Source organism: Numida meleagris, chromosome 1 (genome assembly GCF_002078875.1).
Source record: "Numida meleagris isolate 19003 breed g44 Domestic line chromosome 1, NumMel1.0, whole genome shotgun sequence".
Classification (NCBI taxonomy): domain Eukaryota; kingdom Metazoa; phylum Chordata; class Aves; order Galliformes; family Numididae; genus Numida; species Numida meleagris.
In genome coordinates, this window is record NC_034409.1 from 171,296,953 (window position 1) to 171,316,188 (window position 19,236).

Below are 19,236 nucleotides of genomic sequence, written 5' to 3' on the forward strand. Positions count from 1 at the left end.
AGTGCGAGACCAAATTCTGCAATATGCAAATTAAAAAATAAAACTTCAGAAAACCATAATGGATGCAACACATGCATCATTAGATTTTTGTTTTCTTATGCAAAGTGATACCGTGGAATTTTTTTGTCATACACTGAAGTAAATGTCTCCTAAACAATTAATTTTTTAAAGTAAATCTTAAAAATTAACAAGGTTGGCAGTTATTTTACACATTATTTTTATACTAGCATAGCACTCCACTGTATTTTTGTCTTTGTTTTACTACAGTGCAGTATAAAGGATGATCAACTGAGGCTAGTATAATTCCCTCTTCAAAGATCTTCAACCATGTGAAATATTGAAACTATTATCTTTTATAACTATATGTTAGTAAAACCAATGCCAATATAAACATTTTACCTAACACTGAATATTGCTCAGCCCTTCAAAACATGTACATACATGCCTACAATAAACTCATCTTTCTAGCTGTTTAGTCAGCTTTCAGGACGTATAGAAAACCTTCACTTTCAAGACCACTGGTCTTCCAGATGTTGCACCCAATTACTTTAGAAGTTTTTATTTTTCTCTCCATCTTATTTCTCAGCTCAACCAAAGTGGTAAGTACATTTCTATATAACTGTTAGTGAAAGCAATCCTTAAATGAAGTTTCTTTAACCATACTATGCAGGTCACTTTCAAAGTAATACCTCTTATTTATTTCCATGGAAACATCAACAGATACAAAGAGCACAATATTTGTTAGAGCAAATTCTCAGCTCCAAAATGCTATTTTTCAACCTGGTCACCACCATTAGCTATGCATTTTCACAAGCAATGAAGTCTCCTGCATGCCACGCTTATTAAAATCTGCATGGATGTCCAGAACATGGCTTGTCTTTCATGTTGCTATCATCACTGCTGAAACACACCACCCACTGCCTCACTGTGCTCACATCCACCATTTGGTCTCCATAAAGATCCAGCACATGTTGATAAATGTCAGTGGATGCCATTTTTTCTCATGGAGGAATTCAATTCCACCCCTTTGCATCAGACGCACTTCCATGCCAGATGCCATTCTGTCACACTGCCCCTCCGCTGCCATCTGTTGCTCGACAACAAGGTGAAACAGAATGTTGGCAGGAAGGTTCAACCTCTACTGCCATTATCACCAACGTCTGTCTCTGACGTCATAGGCCAATATCATAAATTAGGAGGCATTACTTTCGGAGCAGTCCTCATACAATGAAAATTTTGTAGAAAGCTGCTCAGAAGTAAAGGACGACAGAGGTAATATTAAAGAACAATATTCACGATTATTCAAATGAGAATTCTATTAAAGACGGCTTCACAACCCTTTTTAAAACAGTCCAAGAACGTGTTGTCACTAAAACAAGCTGTCACGTCAGCCTTTCCTTTCTGGTCATGAATTCCTGTAACCTCTCATGCTATATGACTGTCTCACCATATGACTGCAAAATTGCTAATGTTGACTGCAAGAACAAAGTCAAAAATATTTTTCAGCAGAAGGAAAACATCAGACTGACCTGAATTTTCAGGGAAATCTCATTATTTGTCAGTATACAAGCCAAAAAATAGGTGAGAAAATTCTTATTTGAAACTATTATTTATTTCTATTTTTAATTGGGTTTGCTTTTCATTGTAAGTGCAAGCCTTGAGCATATTGATTTATCTGGCCAAATTTAGCTCATTTCTCAGTTTAGGTCAGCTGACTGGAGTTCTGCTTTCTTTGCAATGACTTCTCCAGTGCCCACATATGTAACTTAGCAACGACAGGGGTCAGCAGATGGCACTATTACACATTTTTTAATACTATGCTTTCTCCTGGCAAATTTTTAATTTAACAGAGACCTTTTTTGATTTGCTGTGTGTATATGAAACGTGCACACAAAGGAAAGGATCAATTTCAGATGAACAACTTGAGCACTGTACTGATGTTCAGGCTGCAATTTCAGGAAAAAATACAGCCTGTATAACATCTAATAATTAGATGTTTCAAGGTTACTGATTGTGGAACACAAATTATGCCTGACATACACCTAAACTCATTCCATGCTTTCTCTCTAGTAAGAAACAGATATGAAATCCCCAAATAATTATCACTGCAATGAAGCAGGCCATAAATCAAACTCCAGAATTCCTCTTTAAAGAAAATTATCTAGCAGACTCTTGAACTTGTATTAAAGAATGAACACCAAATGAAAAATAAAGGTTGCTTACATTCTCTTGAAGCCATCCAGTGCATCCTTTCCTTTCTACAAATCAATAGAGTAATTATCACATTATTGCTTACACAAGAATGATTTCAGCTTTTCCCCTAAACTGTATTCAGAAAAGTCACTGAAAATAGTAAAACTTACTCCGAGAAAGATTTCTAATCTCAACACAAAGAAGGAGGAGTAAAGGTTGAATTAGCATACAGTGAAAGTTTTGTCTTATTTTTGAAGGTGAGATGTCAAGCACTTGTGTTGTCTTTTGCAAATGTACTGTCTTCTGGAAGTTTAATTAGTTAAAACGTTACCTACATATATAATCATAACAGTATGCTGATGGTATTTTTTTCTTGAACTATAACTCATGCTTGCTTACTGTATGTATTCTGATCTTGAAATTTTGGCCTATTTAACCATTCTGAATTAATTCAGCTCTTCCATACCACTAGTCTACTGCAAGATGCACGTAATTTCCATTAAAAAAAAAAGTGTACTCTAATTCAATATGAAGTAAACAGGGATATAAAAAGCATTTTCTTGCTGTTTATGCGGCACCTTTTCCTGCAGCAAAGAAATAAATCAAAGAAGGTGCTTGCAGAAACCAGAGCACTCCAAACCTCACCAGATCACGTCCTTACTCTCAGAGGCCCCCCACTCGTCCAACTATAGCCTCATGCCTGTTCAGTCTTCTGCAGTCCCCTTGACATTACGTGGGGTAATCATCTCTCCTCTACTGTTAGATGATACTTGAAGGGAATTCAGGGTGGCAAAAGAGATTGAGTTACTGCCTCACAGCTTGTGTGAATTCCAGAAACAATCAGAAAATGGAAGTGGTTGGAATGACAATGTTTTGGCAGGGAACAGCAGAGATTTCAGGATAATACTGATGTTAAAGTAGATGATAATGATCAGAATGTATACACTGCTGACCAGTGTAGACTGTGGCAAACTTCTGGAATATGCAGTAACCTACTTCTATGGGCTGACTGCTGGTCTCCACTCCCTATCCTCAAGTTTTCATTTCTTCTCTGATTTCTAAAGAGGAACTTGCAGAAGCAGGACAGGAAGTCATTCCAGGCAATGTATCTTGTCAGGTTTAGCAATGCAGTCTCTCTCTTCTCCAGCTAGTGGTTAGTACTAGAATGGAGAAGAAGTACCCAGAAGTAAATGAACAGAGCACCAAGTCCATGCAGAAGGTACTCCTCTGTTCACACTTCACTTAAATGCTATGGATCTCAACAGTTAAATCTGCCTTCTTTGGAAAAGAGTCATGTCAGACAATTAAATTCACAAATTTGCACATCTAAGAGGACCAGTTACTCATTTTAACTTGGCTAACCACAGCTAGAGTAAGGTCAGTAAATACAGATGATATTTTGAAGCCTGTTGAATAGTCTAATACATTCAGTAATGCATTAACCTGAAATATAATTACCATTTTAATATAAATGAGGCTTTTCAGTTCTCACTTGAGGTGAAAGCTAATATTCAGAGCTGATAATATCAAAATAGCAGCTTTCAACTTCTAAACCCATTTTAACCACCTCCTTTCATTTGTACAGTACAATGTAATAGTTTTCTTCAAAACCGCAATAACATTTGCAAGACTTGCATAGACACCTTTCAAAATATTTTGGATACTGGGAACTTAAATGATCAAATGCGTCACATGGCTTTGGAACCAAAGCCATAGGTTACATAATGTATTTTGAGTAAATACTATACCGAAACATAGATGAAAGTAAAATAAAATTTTATATAAAAGACAATATGTCCATAGATGACATGAAAGGCAAGACTTTATAGTTCACATCTGAAATTCAAAGAAAAGACATTTCAATCTCAAACATCTCCTTGAACAATGCATACTTTTCTCACTTCTTTATTAGTATACTGACTAAAAATTTCCAATAGCTTAGAAAGGTGTGTTTAACAAAAATGCTGGATCAGACTTTGAACAATTTAACATTCAAAACTTGGTGTTGTTTCATTTCCCAACAACTATAGCGACAGCATTGGCCAGTTCTCCTTTTACTTATTTGATTTTTTTCTGATAGTGCCTTCGGAGAGTGATATAAATCTTCCATTAGTATTTACTTCTTCACTAGAATAAGATAATGACCTTCTTTTTTGGTCAGAATTTCTACTTTCAGTTCCAAATTCCTGAAAAAAATGCGCTTAAAAAAGAAGTCTGTTCCAATTACCTGAAGTAGTCTTGCTTTTTCTTAATTTGAATGAAAAACGGAGATTAAAAGTCAGCTATTAAAACATGCAAGACTTAACTGAATTTCAGAAACAAAACAGAAGAGAAATTTATTTATTTCACTTTCTCCTGGATTGATTAGCAATTTCATAGTCACTTGCTTTTCCTCATCTTTCTAACCTAAGTAATCTAAGAACTTAAATTTATGTCTTCAATCTGCTATGATAGTTGAACTCCAAAATGAAGTTAGAGCAGGGAGAGGATGGCGCACAAAACGTAGTCTCACTGTCAATTTTAACTGCTTATCGTGTCTATCCCAGTCAATGTAAGATGCTTTCCAACTTCAATGAAATGCATCTAGAATCAATATTTTCTCTGTAGAGTCTTTATAAAATTTAGCATCCTCTTGAAGATTTTGTGACTTGATAAAAACTATCACCTCTAGCTAATAACTCTAATTTCTAGCTAATTAAATAACACAATTAAAATGCAAATTTAAGAAAAGTCTTAGAAAGGAGAGAAAAAATGCCATCTCAGAGTACGAGACGGGATGAAAATGTACTGTTTATTACATCTGCATTTTTAATTCTTTTCATTTCATTATGAACTTATATTAAATTTTCATAGCCAGATGTAGTATAAATCCCAAAGTGAGATGCTTATTTGGCATAAAACATGAAAGATAGGGCCATTTTTTGAGAATCTAAAGAAACAAAAGCTCAAAATGACTGAAAGAATGATTCAGTCATAGAAAGTCCAAGTATGACTTAAAATCACATTTTTTCTATTTTCTCTTCTGTAATTTTATTTCCAACATTTTACTTTAGAAGCAAGGATTTTAATTTTCTAAAAGGAACCTCTCATGCTTCTTTTATTTTTCTTAGTAAGGAAAATTTGGCAGGTATAGGCCATACTGCTCTGTAGGAAGTTAACATTTTTAACAGAGTTGTTTGCTCTGTAAGCAAGCATTATTTCCCAGTGCAGGTGTATTTCAGAATAAGATGGACTGTTTTTCCTATCCAATGGCAATGGCTGGTGATAGCACTTCTAAATGCAAAGTCAATAGAAAGGTCCTAAGATTCCTTTTGGGAGCAGGAGATAGTGTGAAGACATGTGGCATGAACTGCTAATTTGCAAAGCACGCAGTCAAGTGAACTTCCCTTTATTACTCAGAAACTAAGTCAGCTGAGAAAAAAAATAATCTGAGATATCACAGCAAAACTGATTGTTGAGTCATTTCTCTAAAAGAAAACACTACCTCTCATGTACTGTGTATAGAGATGATTAGCACAATTTATCTCCTCCTCTACATGGTGCAGATCTGCGCTAGATTGAAACAGGTGAATTTATATAGTTGATACTTATTTTATTTCTGAAAAAAAAAAAGGTATTTTTTTTTTTTTTTTACATTCAAGATTCTCTCTTGAAGCCTTGCACAAAGCCTCAGTACCCTCCTAGGACTTTTTTCTCCCTCCCCAGACACCTACCATTTGTCCTTTCAGGAAGAAAGGGGACAGCAGACTGAAGTTTACGCTTGCTTGCAACAACACAAGCCTGTTTCTGAGAAGACCTGTGGATGCTGTACACTGAAGGATTCATTATCAAGACTTCCAGCAGAGTAAGATTCCCTCTCTATAAAGCATCCCTGTAATTGCTCAAGTGACAGAAAAATCCACCATCATACACTGAAATAGAACTTTCTGTTGCCCTTCCCTAGTATTTATTGCAACAAAAGGATCCTTACCATTGTTGAAAATTAACTGATTCTATTTATGTGTTCTGTAAACACTTTGTGATATAACAATGGTTAAAGAAGGAGCTCCCATGAACTCAGACCACCAAAAGAGTAAACAGGATGGAAAAATTCATCCGGCTTTTAGAGAGCCTGGCCTACATTTCAAAAAGAAGACCAGAAGAGAATGTCACAGATCTGTAACTCAGTCATGACTAAAATAAGAAAAGTTGTCTAAGTCATACATCTAAGTCACTGAGATCAATTCCTTAAATCTTTGAGAAAATAATTCAAATGTTTTTTAAATAATCATTTATTAAAACTAAACGTATTTAAAATCACATTTGAAACAATCACACAAGCTTGGATCTTAAGCAAACAAATTGCAGTAATGCTACAAGTAGTGCATCTGAAATTTTAGGGATAAATGTAACTAAACAGACAAAAGTCATTGGTTAAGGGCTGAAGTCTACTGACACTGTCGACTCTTGATATAGAGTCTGTTGGTAAGTTGTTTTGAAAAATACGCTATTAATTTATTACTGTTTTGTTCATTAGCTCATTTCAAAAACTTGAATGAACTGATAAGATAGAAAAAATAACCCCCTTTTCCCCACCTCCAATTTTAATTTAAGAAGTGAGTAAGTAGATCTGATAGTCACAAACTACTTGCCCTATTTTAGGTCACTTTTAAATGGAAAGCTGATTTTGATGAACTGTAATCATAACACTGAAAGTTAAAAATATTTACCAACAAAGCAGTTCTAAAACATTATGGCTTGCTGCTTACTGACAGAAAGGCAGCACCATGTTCAAGGATAAGACTTTATTTGGAGGCAAACTGAGATATCTTAACAGCTACACAACACTGAGCTTTCCATTATGAAACATAATTAAAAATGCACAAAGATACATTGATTGCTTAAGCACAAATTAATGATTCAGATGCTCTGAAAATGTACACTTATTTCTCTAATAAAGTAGTTTTATTTAAAATAATCTTCTGACCTAATTTCATGAGAAGTTCTTATCAAACTTAGAAAGGATTAGATACGTGCAATCTATCCCCAAAGTGAATAAAAATAAGCATTTTCAGCATTGAATACCAAATTACTAAATCGTTATATACAGCTTGGCTCTGATTTCTTAATCATAGTTAAATAAGATTCTAGATCTACTTTTCAAAGCCATCAACATTTGAATAAAGGGATTCCTCATGGTTTCTGTCAGGGTTTTAGTTAGCCTTAGTTCTGACAACTAATTGCAATCACTGATTTTATTTTTGGACACAAAAAAGCACTTTCAGTGGTCCTTCCCAAATCTACTGTGAGAAAAGGAATGTAAAGGCAAAATCCTAAAAACTGGCCCAGAAACAACTATGGATTTTGTTGCTGGTCGTATAAAGAGTCTTTATCAGTAGCAATATTGGAGAATTGTGACCAACAATCATTACATCTCTGACTTGTACACAAAAAAAAACCCACAGTAATCTTTCCATAGACACTATTGGCTTCATCTTATTTCTGCAATAAATATCCTAAAAGACCAAAGACAAAGTCGTCATTTAAGGAGGGAAACACAAGTTACTCTTTTGTTAGGCACAATGTCTCTGCATAAGCCAGCAGCATGCCCAGGCAGTGAAGGGGGAAAGCTACATACTTGGGGGGGACATGAAACACACAGCATGGTCAGCTGGTCAGAAGAGGTGATTCTCCTGCTGTATTTAGTGCTGGTGCAGCCTCACCTTGAACAATGTTCTTGGTCCTGGGTTTCACAATATTGACAGGATGTAAAGGCATCCACAGGAAGGCACCAAAGCTGATAGAAGGGCTGGAAGCATGTCCTGTGAGGAGAGGCTGAGGACTTGTGCTGCTCAGTCTGGAGAAGGCCAAGAGGTGGCCTCACTGCTCCCTGCAGCTCCCTGAGGAGGGGAAGCAGGGGGAGGTGCCAGGCTAGGCTCCAGAACCAGCAGCTGGATGGGAACGACACAGAGCTGTGCCAGGAGAGGGTCTGACTGGGCGCATAAGGGCATACCATGAGGATGGTCAGACACTGGGATAGGCTTCCTAGAGAGGTGGTTGATGCCCCATGGTTTTCAGCATTCAAGGGGCATTCAGACAATGTTCTCAGTAACATGCTTTAACTTCTGGTTGACCCTGAAACAGTCAGGCAGTTGGACTAGATGAGCTTTGTAGGTCCTTTCCAATTGAACGATTCCATGGCATTCTTTTTGTTTTGGAAAACCACTACTAAACTAAAACTTCATTTGACCTAGAAATATTTGTTTCAATTACTGAAGTTAAAATTACTGTTACATTTTGTAGCAGACAGGCATGAGAACCTTGACAACAAACAAAGAGCTTGGCAGGCTCTGTTTATGGTGACAGGCCTCATTTCAAAAGATTATTTCTTAGATGAATTTGTTTTTTCCACCTTAAGTCAGACAGAGATGACTCTCTTCTGTCTAGAAAAGGGGTGTGATTACATCCAACCAGTCCTACTTGGACATTCCTGACTCTTCTGGAAGCCCTCCAGCTACCTCACACAAGGTTTCTGTTTCAATTTGTTTCCATGGTATATCCCACCTCTGCTTTGAGAATAGATTGACCAGAAACCCTTCTGCTTTTGAGGTCTTTCTGGCAACATTCCTTCAGTTTGAGAAGAACATCCATGTTGTGCTATGCAACTCTGTAGGCCACTGCAAACAACCTTTCTGTGGACTGTCTGGAGTACTGCGGAAAATAACCTTTTGATACACACATACACATTTCCAAAGCTAATTCCAGAAGTAGTATTAAGTCAAAGAACAGGAGACATAAATATTTAAGATAAAGAAACAGAATAGACCTTTCAAGCATGATTACTTTCAAAAAGCTTCCAGTTCTCTTTCTACCATGAGTGAAGGATTTCATTTTTGCAAATAATGTCATCAGTGAAGCAGACTATTCTCTTTGATAGTTCTCAATTAAATACCATGACAGAAGGAACAACTTTTAAAGCACCCTTTGACATTGTCTGTATTATGAAGGATTTGATTAAGAAAAGATGCATCATAGCATTCAAGATCTCCAGGATAACAAGGGTCTAGACATAATGCCAGATCATTATTAAAACAAAAATACTGGAACAGCTATTGAAATATGCTCTACTGTAACCAGATTGGAAATTTCATGGAGAAGAAATCTGCTAATAAGTACATACTACTTCTGTATACAAAATAGGGATTAACCTATTTTCTCTACATACCATCTGGATGCTCAGCGAATGAAAAAGTCTCTTCTCACCTGCTACAGAATTTAGATGCTTAATCACATTGTGCTCAGATCTGCATTAGGCATGCTGAGCTTCATACACCATTGCATTAAAACTCACAGCTATTCTGCACTTGTCATATCTCAGTATACTAACTTCAATCCCCTGCTTTGCTCAAGAGCTGAGCATTACAAGAGTCAAAACCTTATAAAATACACTCGTTATATTTATTGTAGAAAGAAATACAGAAGGAAAAGATCAAGAGATGGACTATGTAGCTTACAGTGCTTTCTGTTTGATTGTGGCTTTTGGTTTTGTTTGATTATTGTGTTTATGTTCAAGTTTTAGCTAACACAGAACTTCATAAGGTAAATGGCCTAAATCAAGATGCACATTTCAAGAGACTGTGAAGTCTTACAACAGCTTCAAAAATAATCACCCAAGAATTCTGCTAGATTTGCAGAATAATTTATGTTGATCTGTAAGTGCCAGCACAGAATTTAAAAGTACTCTCTATTCTAGCAAAAGCACTGCCACACACACAACAAACAATTCTGGGCAACAAAACAAACAGTTTCAGGCACCACAGTATAAAAAGAATGTAAAACTACTCGAGAGTGTCCAAAAGAGGGCTACAAAGATGGAGAAGGATCTGGAGGGGAAAATGAATGAGGAGTGGCTAAGGCACCCATGTTTTCTCAGCCCAAAGCAGAGCAGGCTGAGGGGAGGCCTCCTGGCAGCTGCAGCTCCTCACAGGGAGCGGAGGGGCAGCACTGAGCTCTGCTCTCTGAGGACAGCAATGGGACCCAAGGAAACAGCATGGAGCTACATCAGTGAAGGATCAGGTTGGATGTCTGGAAAAGGCTCGTCACCAGAGGGTGGTAGGGCACTCAACAGGCTCCTTTGGGCTGCCGTCATGGCACTAAGCTGCTGGAGTTCAAGGAGTATTTGGACAATGCTCTCAGACATATGGTCTGATTTTCAGGTGGTGCTGTGTGGAGCTAGGAGTTAGACTCAATGATCCTGATGGGCTTCTTACAACTTGGGATATTCTATGATTCTATGAAAAAAATAAAATAAAAAGAACCCAAGAATTCTTTCGTGACTGTTTGGCTGTATTTCTTTTCCACTTCTCTTCCGTATAGAAGGCAGCAACTCTCTCTTTCAAAAGAAAAAGTTACCACGGATGAGCTTCACTGTCAATGAAGAAGAGCCGATATCCATAAAAGACATCATAGCACCTACCTCTGCTAAAATTTTTGAAGTAGACTAATGCAACTGCTGTAGCAGAGCAGAATCTTCTCTGCTGTGATCATAAAGATACTCTTTCAAACTCTCCTGAACTTTAAATATGTTATTCAGGTGATAAGCATCTTGCACAATCTTGCCAGCATTTGGACAGAAATAATCTACTATAGCCGAAAGCCTGTCACAGTTGGCAAGTTTATGACGTATGGAGCTACTATCAGATAAGGAACCACCACCAGATTAAAACTGTTCTAAGCTCTTGTGTCTACAAGACTGGTGTTGTGCTTACTACCTATGCTATGACATAGATTAAACCTACATGCGTCTACTAAGCAGTGTACATTAAAAGAAATTATACCTTTTTTTCATACCCTCAGTAACCATGGTATAACAACTTAAAAATGGTTAAAACCATTAACAAGCTAGCTACATATCCATCAAGATAGATAAATGTCCACCTATAACAAATCAGATACATGACCTGGATGAAAGATACGTAAATAACCATGCAGCTGCTGCACAAGACACTGGAATCCAAGATGACACAAACATCTGGTCAAAAGAGTAATTGAAAGGATTTAACCAAAAAAAAAAAAAAAAACAACTTGAATTAGTACAACTTACATGGTAACTCTTTTGAGTCTCTGCAAACAGTCAGTAAGTGAGCATCAAGATAACAGAAAAGAAAGTTCTCCTTGACCAGAAGCATTAGAATCATTGAATCCTTAAAGTTGGAACGGACTTTGCAAGTCAGACTGAAAAAAATTTGCAAACAAAATTTGCAAGTCAGTATAAAGAAGTAATTTACAAATAAAAAAAGATTTTCAAATAATTGGGGCATTTCGATGTTAAAAAAATGATCTCAAAAACTAATCTTTTACCAATAGTCTACTTGCAAATTTCTTGTATTAGTGTTTTTTTTTTTTTCTTTTACAAGAGCCCCAGTTAACATGAGAGTTTGTCCCTCAGAAGAAGGAAAGGATTCTGAATGAGTTTTCAGTCCATGGTCATGGTGAAGACTTAAATGGTTCAAAACAGGAAAATTCAGTCTGTACTTCAGTATTACTCCTAGCACCTCTTTGCAACACAGAAATCATATGATCATCTACTATTAACTTACATCCTGACAGTTAAGCAGATGAACTTGCCTTTGTCTTACTAGAACATAGTACAAGAGCATGTAAGGGCACTCTTTTAAAAGCCTAACCGACAAACATTGCAAGCATATCGTATACGAACTTCCATTTCACATACTGCTTCCTCACAGTATTACAATCAACATATCCTTCTTTGTTAAAATAATATAAGTATATGTATTTATAGATATAAAAAAGTTTTTCCCTTACTGTATTGCAAACTTATCTACAAGTCAGTTCAAGCCCAATAAATGTAATCTGAACCAGGGATCAGCAACAATCTTTCCAATTTTCACACTGAGGCATGCCTCTGATTTGATTTTATTTAACAGCCAAGCTGTTTCTTAGCAAGCCCAAAACAACCCTAACGTCACAGATTTGTCTCCTTGGAAAGTAAACGAGCCATGGCAAAGAACAACTGTGTCCTTCGGATCAGGAACAACTACAGCTAAGTTCTTCTTATATGGTTTCCCATCCAGGTCAATAATGTGTCACTAACCAGTTTGGATATCCTGCTCTAATTTGAAATAGTCCAGAGAAAAGAGAGAATATTATTTACAAATAGGCTGGTCCACCTAATTACATAGGTGTCTCACTCCTAGGCCTTTAAGTAAAGCTTCAAATCTTATCTCCTACTCTATAGTGAAGCTGGAAGGAAATCTGTATCATTGTATCTCCCTTTCAGTTTCCTGCTGAGGAAGCAAAGAGCTGCTGTGCCACGATGACACAATAGGCATGCTGGAAGTGTAGTGCTGCATTAGGAAAACAGGATTTGCATGTCAACAGGAAAGCAAACAAACATGTCACATCTACATACAGCCATATGACCTAAGGAAAACTGGATGTAAACTCAGATCACTATCAGCAGGACTGCAGGAAAAACGTGTTTTAGTATCACAACCACAGCAAAGGAGACACCAAAAATATTATTCCTCCTTTCTCTCTCACCTCCCTCTCCCACAGGAATTTGATTAGAGTTTTAATTAGAACCTGAGGCCAGAATAAAGAGTTTTCCTACTGAAAAATTTCCTAAGAACAGCTGTACTAGGTCAGACAAAAAAAAAAACAACAAAAAAAAAAACCCCTATCTAGAAAAATATCTGGGTATAAACAATAGTCTTTAAAAGATATCATGCAAAGAATGTAAGAGTAGGGTAAGCATAATCCTCACTTGCCCCAGTTTTCTCCCATACAAATTTCAGTATTTGTTCACAGACTTCTTGAGCTAGTGGGGTTATACTTATTATATAATAGCTTCTGCTGCAAAACACATAACAAGTTGTTTCACTACTTAACTACACATTAGGAGAGAAGCATCTTACCTTGTTCTGACTGTTTTCTGCTTGTAAGGCAATATGGTACCTCCTAGCTAGAAACAATAGCAAACTTGTTCAACTTTCCATGTCATTATTTCAAGCTGAACTTAAGAACTTGCCATTCCATTCTTTATTCAAATTATTTTCATAATGATTCTGATTCCTAAATCTTCCCTTTCTGTGATCAAGGACTCAGCTAACATTTTTCACCAATCCATTTTAATTACAGTTTCATTCTCTTGAGTAGTAACAATCAACCCAAAGACCATATGTTTATATGTGAAATAGAGATTACTCCCTCTATATAAAAGTTACATTGAACAGAACTGCCATTTGGACTTTTTTAATTGTCCTGAATTACCCTGTAGTGTCTGCAAACCTTGACCCCTCATTATTCATTCTTTTTCTAAATGATTATGAATATATTAAGAGCACAAGCCTCAGCTCAGATCCTTATGGGATTCCTTTGGTGACCTCCCTTCACTACAAAAATGGAACATTTATTTTTGTCCTTTTCAATGTACATTTTAATCAGTTCTTAAATGTGTAAGAATCTCTCCTCTTATACTCAAGTTCAATTTCTTTTAAGAGCCTTTGGTGAAAAATTTTGCCAAATATCTTGCATGGTATCAACTGTTCACCGTTCACATACTAGTTTCCTTTCAAAAAATACTGAGAGCTCTGTGAGATCTGATAATACCTAACAAAAAACACGTTGAAATGTTCCTCCGTGCTCAATAGTTCTATTGTTAACTGTGATATCTGCCTGTACCAGTACCATATACCAGATGTGCTGACTTACACTTTTCTGATCTCCTTCATTATAACGACCGTCCCCTACAATCCTACTTATTCCTACTCCAATTCCTTGAACACTGGATGAAGCTCACCTGAGCCTGGTCATTAGTTGCTTTCCATAGGAGATGTAAGATTTCCTGCTAGGCTCAGCAGAGTGGGATCAGGTCACAAAGCAACCAAATACAGAAGAAGTGAAGGTCCTGTGCTGCTGGATACACTGCTGAGTCACACAGCACAGATGGATTCTGCCAGTCCCAGCAGATTCAGTCCCACTGACTACAGGTGCTCAGCAAAATATAAGAACTTTTGATAGAATTCTCCTGACTTCACAATAATGCTGTACATCTCTGATTTGGGAGAAACAAAGACCTCAAGATACAAGTTCAGGGTCAAGGAATTCCTTTATTTGATTATTTTGAAGGTAGTGGTTCAAATTAGGGGTTCTGCTTCAATTCACTTAGCCACATTAAGGGAGAAAATGAACACACATTTGTCACATTGCTTGGGGGATGCTCAAAGGCATATATATGCTCTGCGCTAAGCATGGATAGGGAACAAAGTAGGGATATATAAGAAAAAGCTCCCTCAAAAAAAATCAGACCACAGCCACATAACCAGAGATGGAATCGGGTCCATGATTTTATGTTTACAAGTTTATTTCCCAAGAATTTGAATTTCTTTCATATTGGAACACAGCATAGGACATGCCCTACTTTAGTTAGCAATACAAGAACAAACACATTTCCCCTATAATGAAAACACGTATTCTCTTCACAAAAACTAAAAGTATTCTAGCTTAGTGTACAAGTCAATTTGAGTATTTTTTAGAAAAATCTTTACATTCTCTCCTTCTCCTTTACCCTAAGATACTCATTAAGTAACAGATGTTGCACTCATTTATCAGCAAGTGGAAACGGCAGACAATGAAGATTTTATCTGTCACTGGTTACCATACAGGAGGACATTACAGGCTTCATTTGGAGCACTTCCAATCTGATTTTGTGACATCATGCTGCATCTAGCAGACTACCAGCAATACTGAAACACCAGATTGTTGCTGAAGAATTACCAAGTCAAAGTATCAAGGTAGTTACATCTGTTCAGTTCACATGGCATTTCTAAGTTTTTTTTCTTTTACCTATGACTCTAAAAATTCGTTGTTAAACCTCTTCAAAGCAAACATCTTACGCTCAACCCAGAAGTAAGTCTGTTTGCACTCTTTAAATCACTTTATCTGTTCACACTGTAGTGAAGAAAAAGTTACCAAAAACAACTGAAAATCCATCTCCTTGGACAGAAAGCTTCTGACGGTGTACCTAAAAACATGACCAACTACAAGGAGTGAACTATAAAGATTTTGTCTTCAGACATTCTTAACAGCCATAGCATTGAGTACTTGAACATACCTGGTTTACTATGCATAATTTATGTAATGTTATTAACTGTAAAAATTGCAACACTCATGAACATATGAGTCATTTACCTTAATATTCCTCCACATCAGTGTTTTTCACTACTAGTCCAATAAGGCAATACCTACCTCTAACACCAATACCCAAGATGACCTTATCACATCACACGAAGTGTGTAAGTTAAGTCTTAACAAGCTGTTCCAGTTATAGATTTATGCAGACACATCTGAGTATTTCAGCTTTGTACCATTACAATAACAATACAAATATGTCATCTCAGAGGAATGTTTAGATGTAATCATGATGTTCTAAAGCACTCTGTAACAATAAGAGTTTGTAAAATAAATGCAATTCACCTCCTCTTTATCTTTTTTTAATTCAGAGGGCTAAAGATGTTTCATCTTTTATGTTCATTACATTAAAGTTATGTCAGTAACACAAAACTACTTTGGCACAATTCCTCAGGACTGCTTTCACTTGTATTTCTAAATTTTTTGCTACCTATACCTACTTTGCTTTCTTGGAAAAAAAAATCAAACATTCCTTATTGATTCAAATTTCTGTTGCTACATTTATTACTTAACTATTAGTTAATTGATACAAAAATACAGTAGAAGAAAATAAAAGTGAACGACTACAAAATAAAGTAAAAAATCCTTGTTCAAACACCTTACTTCCAAACAAACATAATTTCACATTTAATTTATACTCATTTATGTCTGGTATAGAAGCTGAGTGTTTTTTTGGCTGCCTTATCTTCAGAAGATAATTTTAAAAACAGGTATCTTCATTTGCGATCAATCTTTTGTTTAAAAACCTGTCATGGAGTCAAAATCTGGACATTGTGGTGACTTTCCCTCATCCTCTTTAATGATGGAAGCTGTTCTTGGTGCATTCTAGCAGTATCAACAAAAAACACCCATCTTCCCCTGCAAAGTAAGTTAAAATATTAACTCGCATTGTACTCAAGATTTTATCTAAGCTCTTGATTCCTTCGTTCCAAGATCTTTTTCAGCAGTTGACAGACCTAGTTCTTCTTCATCTTAATTTTAAAAATTACTAAGTGTGAGCATACAAGACATAGCAGTAGACGGGTAATATTTTCAATATAAACAAAACCCTGAACCTCATCAGAGTGCAGTGGTAAGAGTAGGACATGCGGCATGCTACAGTGCTACGTGGTTCTAAGAAGATGCAGAAAGATGGCTGACACAGCAGGACAGAAGGACACTGGTGTAACAAAGACAATGTGATTCAATGGTACAAGCTCTTTCCTAATGCTCCACTGCTGTAAATGTGGTTGGACTTTGATCCCAGGGGATTGCTCCTTAAAAGAGGCCAAAGGCAATGAATGCTTCAGCCTTCGCAGACTTAGATAGTGTGTGCACCCTGCAGATCACACTTAACTGTTTTCTTCCTCTATGTTAAAATATCACACAAATAATGAGAGAAACCAAAGCCAGCTCTGAAGGTCATGCTAGCTTACTACAACCCAGGAAGCTAGATAGAAGCAAAAAGGCAAAGAAAGTCCTCCTCTCTCCTAAACTACATGAAAAGAGTTGCACTGACTCAAAGGCTGAGTACAGTTCACAAGCAAGGCCCAGAAGTTAATGCCACTCAAAGGAAGACATTCTAGATTCATCCCTCTTAGACTCTAGTCAAGAGGCAGAAATATTCTTTCATAAGACTCTTGAGAAATTTTTCAGAAATGGTCCAAAAGTCATGCATAAATATTTTCATAAAATATCAGGTCAGCAACTATGACTTCTCAGTAACTAACAGAACCCGCACAAGCTATGTGGAAACACAATTCACACAGTTTTTTTAGCATTTATGTTCAGCATACCTTCCTAAAATGCCTGCAGGAAAAAAAATAAAAGAAAAAAGAAAAAAACACACAACAACAAGAGAAAATCAACAACCAACAATTTGAAGTAAAAACACCATTTGGGTTGTTTTTTCCCCCCGCTTTTAGAGACTCAAGTCCCTGGAGAACACGGTTTACTTGTCAAGCATGTAGGATTAGAAAAAATAAATTAAGCTTACTACTTTTACAAATTTGTCAGTTTTAATTGCATGGCCAAGGGTTTTGAACATACCAAATTCACTCTAAACAAAATATATACAATTTAAATGACTGATCTGTAAAAGAACATTCCAAACTCTAGATTCTAAACTCTTGCTGGACGTCCATAGTTAAGCTCGAGCTAATTGCTAAAAAAGGTCATTATTTGCATTTGTTGAATCAGGAAATCTTATTAAAAGAAAATGAAAAGAGGAGAAAAAAATAAACATTGAAGACATAAGTATTTTTTAAATCTGTGCAAATCAGCTGAAGTACAAAGAAGTATTTTACTCCTTCAATCAGGATGTTAGATGAATAATTAAATGGTAAGAGACCAAACATTCTGTCTCCTTCTCTCATGCTCTTCCTCTTGCAGTGCATTCTTAAGAAGGAGTTGATATTCAGGTAAATTACAAAATTTTAAACTTTAAAATGGCACTTTGAACTGAGAAGGTTGACTTTTCTGTTTCACTCTACCTAGTTTCTGTAGGAATGTTCTATACTTTACTTAGTTTTCCTACATACAGGAAACATGAAGAATACAGAAATGTTGAAATAAAGTCATGTAATGATCAATATACAAAACCGTAATCTTCATCTTGCAGAAATATCTACTTACTTTCAATACATTAAATACCTTAGAACCGTATAACTTAAATTACACTTTACAAGATGCCCTTTGAGCTATTTTTAAAATATGTAAATACCAAGTAGAAACTTAATGCATGTTTCAGTTGCAACAAGCCATCTACTCCTGTCTGAACGTTGTATTTTCTTGATTTGCATCGATTTCACTTTTAGCCATGTTGGGATGGCAGTGGGTCTGACATGTGAATGGAAGAGCCAAACACGCAAACATTCTCAGACAGGTTCTGAAGGGCAGCCCCTGCAGGGCTCCAGAAAGAAAGGACTCCAGAACCAAGAGCATCTTCCACCTAAACATGCACACTTGAGCCTGATGAGCAGTGCTGCAAAACCAAGACAACTTTCTCCATTGGTATTGAAGACAAGGCCAGTATGGAAGGACTCACAACATGATTTCAGCTTAAATGATGGGAAGAAAGGAAATGCAAGTAGCCTGGAAAACACCATTAACAACTAACAGCATTCAACCTGGACTCAGCTGTCATTTATCAGATACATACACTACAAACTGAAATTGTAAACTACAGCTATGAAAATTGAGTGTAAAGACCAGATATTTTAACCAAACAAGAAAACTGTTAAATACAGTATTTTTTTCAGTCAAAATGTGCAACTGCACCTTTCCATTTATCTGGATCATTCTTTTACCATTAAAAAAAATAAGAAGGAAAATAATTTTTTCTCCTCTCCTCCTTCAAATATTACTCTTATTCTGTGTTGCTACTGCAATTGACTACTGCTCAAATGTCTTCCAAGTTTCCAAGAACACCAATCTATTCTTTAGACAAGATGATGTCTCTTGAATCTTCTGCATTCCAAATCCTTTCTTTAGACTGCCACTCTTATTTCTCTTTCCTTTCTTTCCCTCTTCCATCCATTTCTGCTAAAATAGGTAGCTTTTCTTACCTAACAGTTGCCCATTCATTAACTCACAACTCACACAATACCTTTTTTCCCCCCAACCTTTCAATATCAACCTTGAATCAATAGACACATCAGGGTCTTTTAAATATTTATCATAGGGGAAGAATTATGCACATAGTTCCCGTTAGTCCTTGAACTTGCCCAAGGCAAGACTCTGACTTCTGATACTACAAAGCACTTTCAAAGTGCCAAGTCCAACAAGCACACACCTTATGCTGTCAACAGAGCTTTACTTCACAAAGTTAATCCACCTCAAAACTGGACTGCTTATGGCATTCTCCTTTAACCA

The 19,236-nt window shown here is 36.4% G+C and overlaps 1 protein-coding gene across 12 annotated transcripts in view; it reads right to left on the minus strand.

Moving 5' to 3' along the window:
* NBEA (neurobeachin) overlaps positions 1-19,236 on the minus strand; it is a 486,663-nt gene that overhangs the window by 438,989 nt on the left and 28,438 nt on the right. The gene's annotated exons all lie outside the window — the stretch shown is intronic.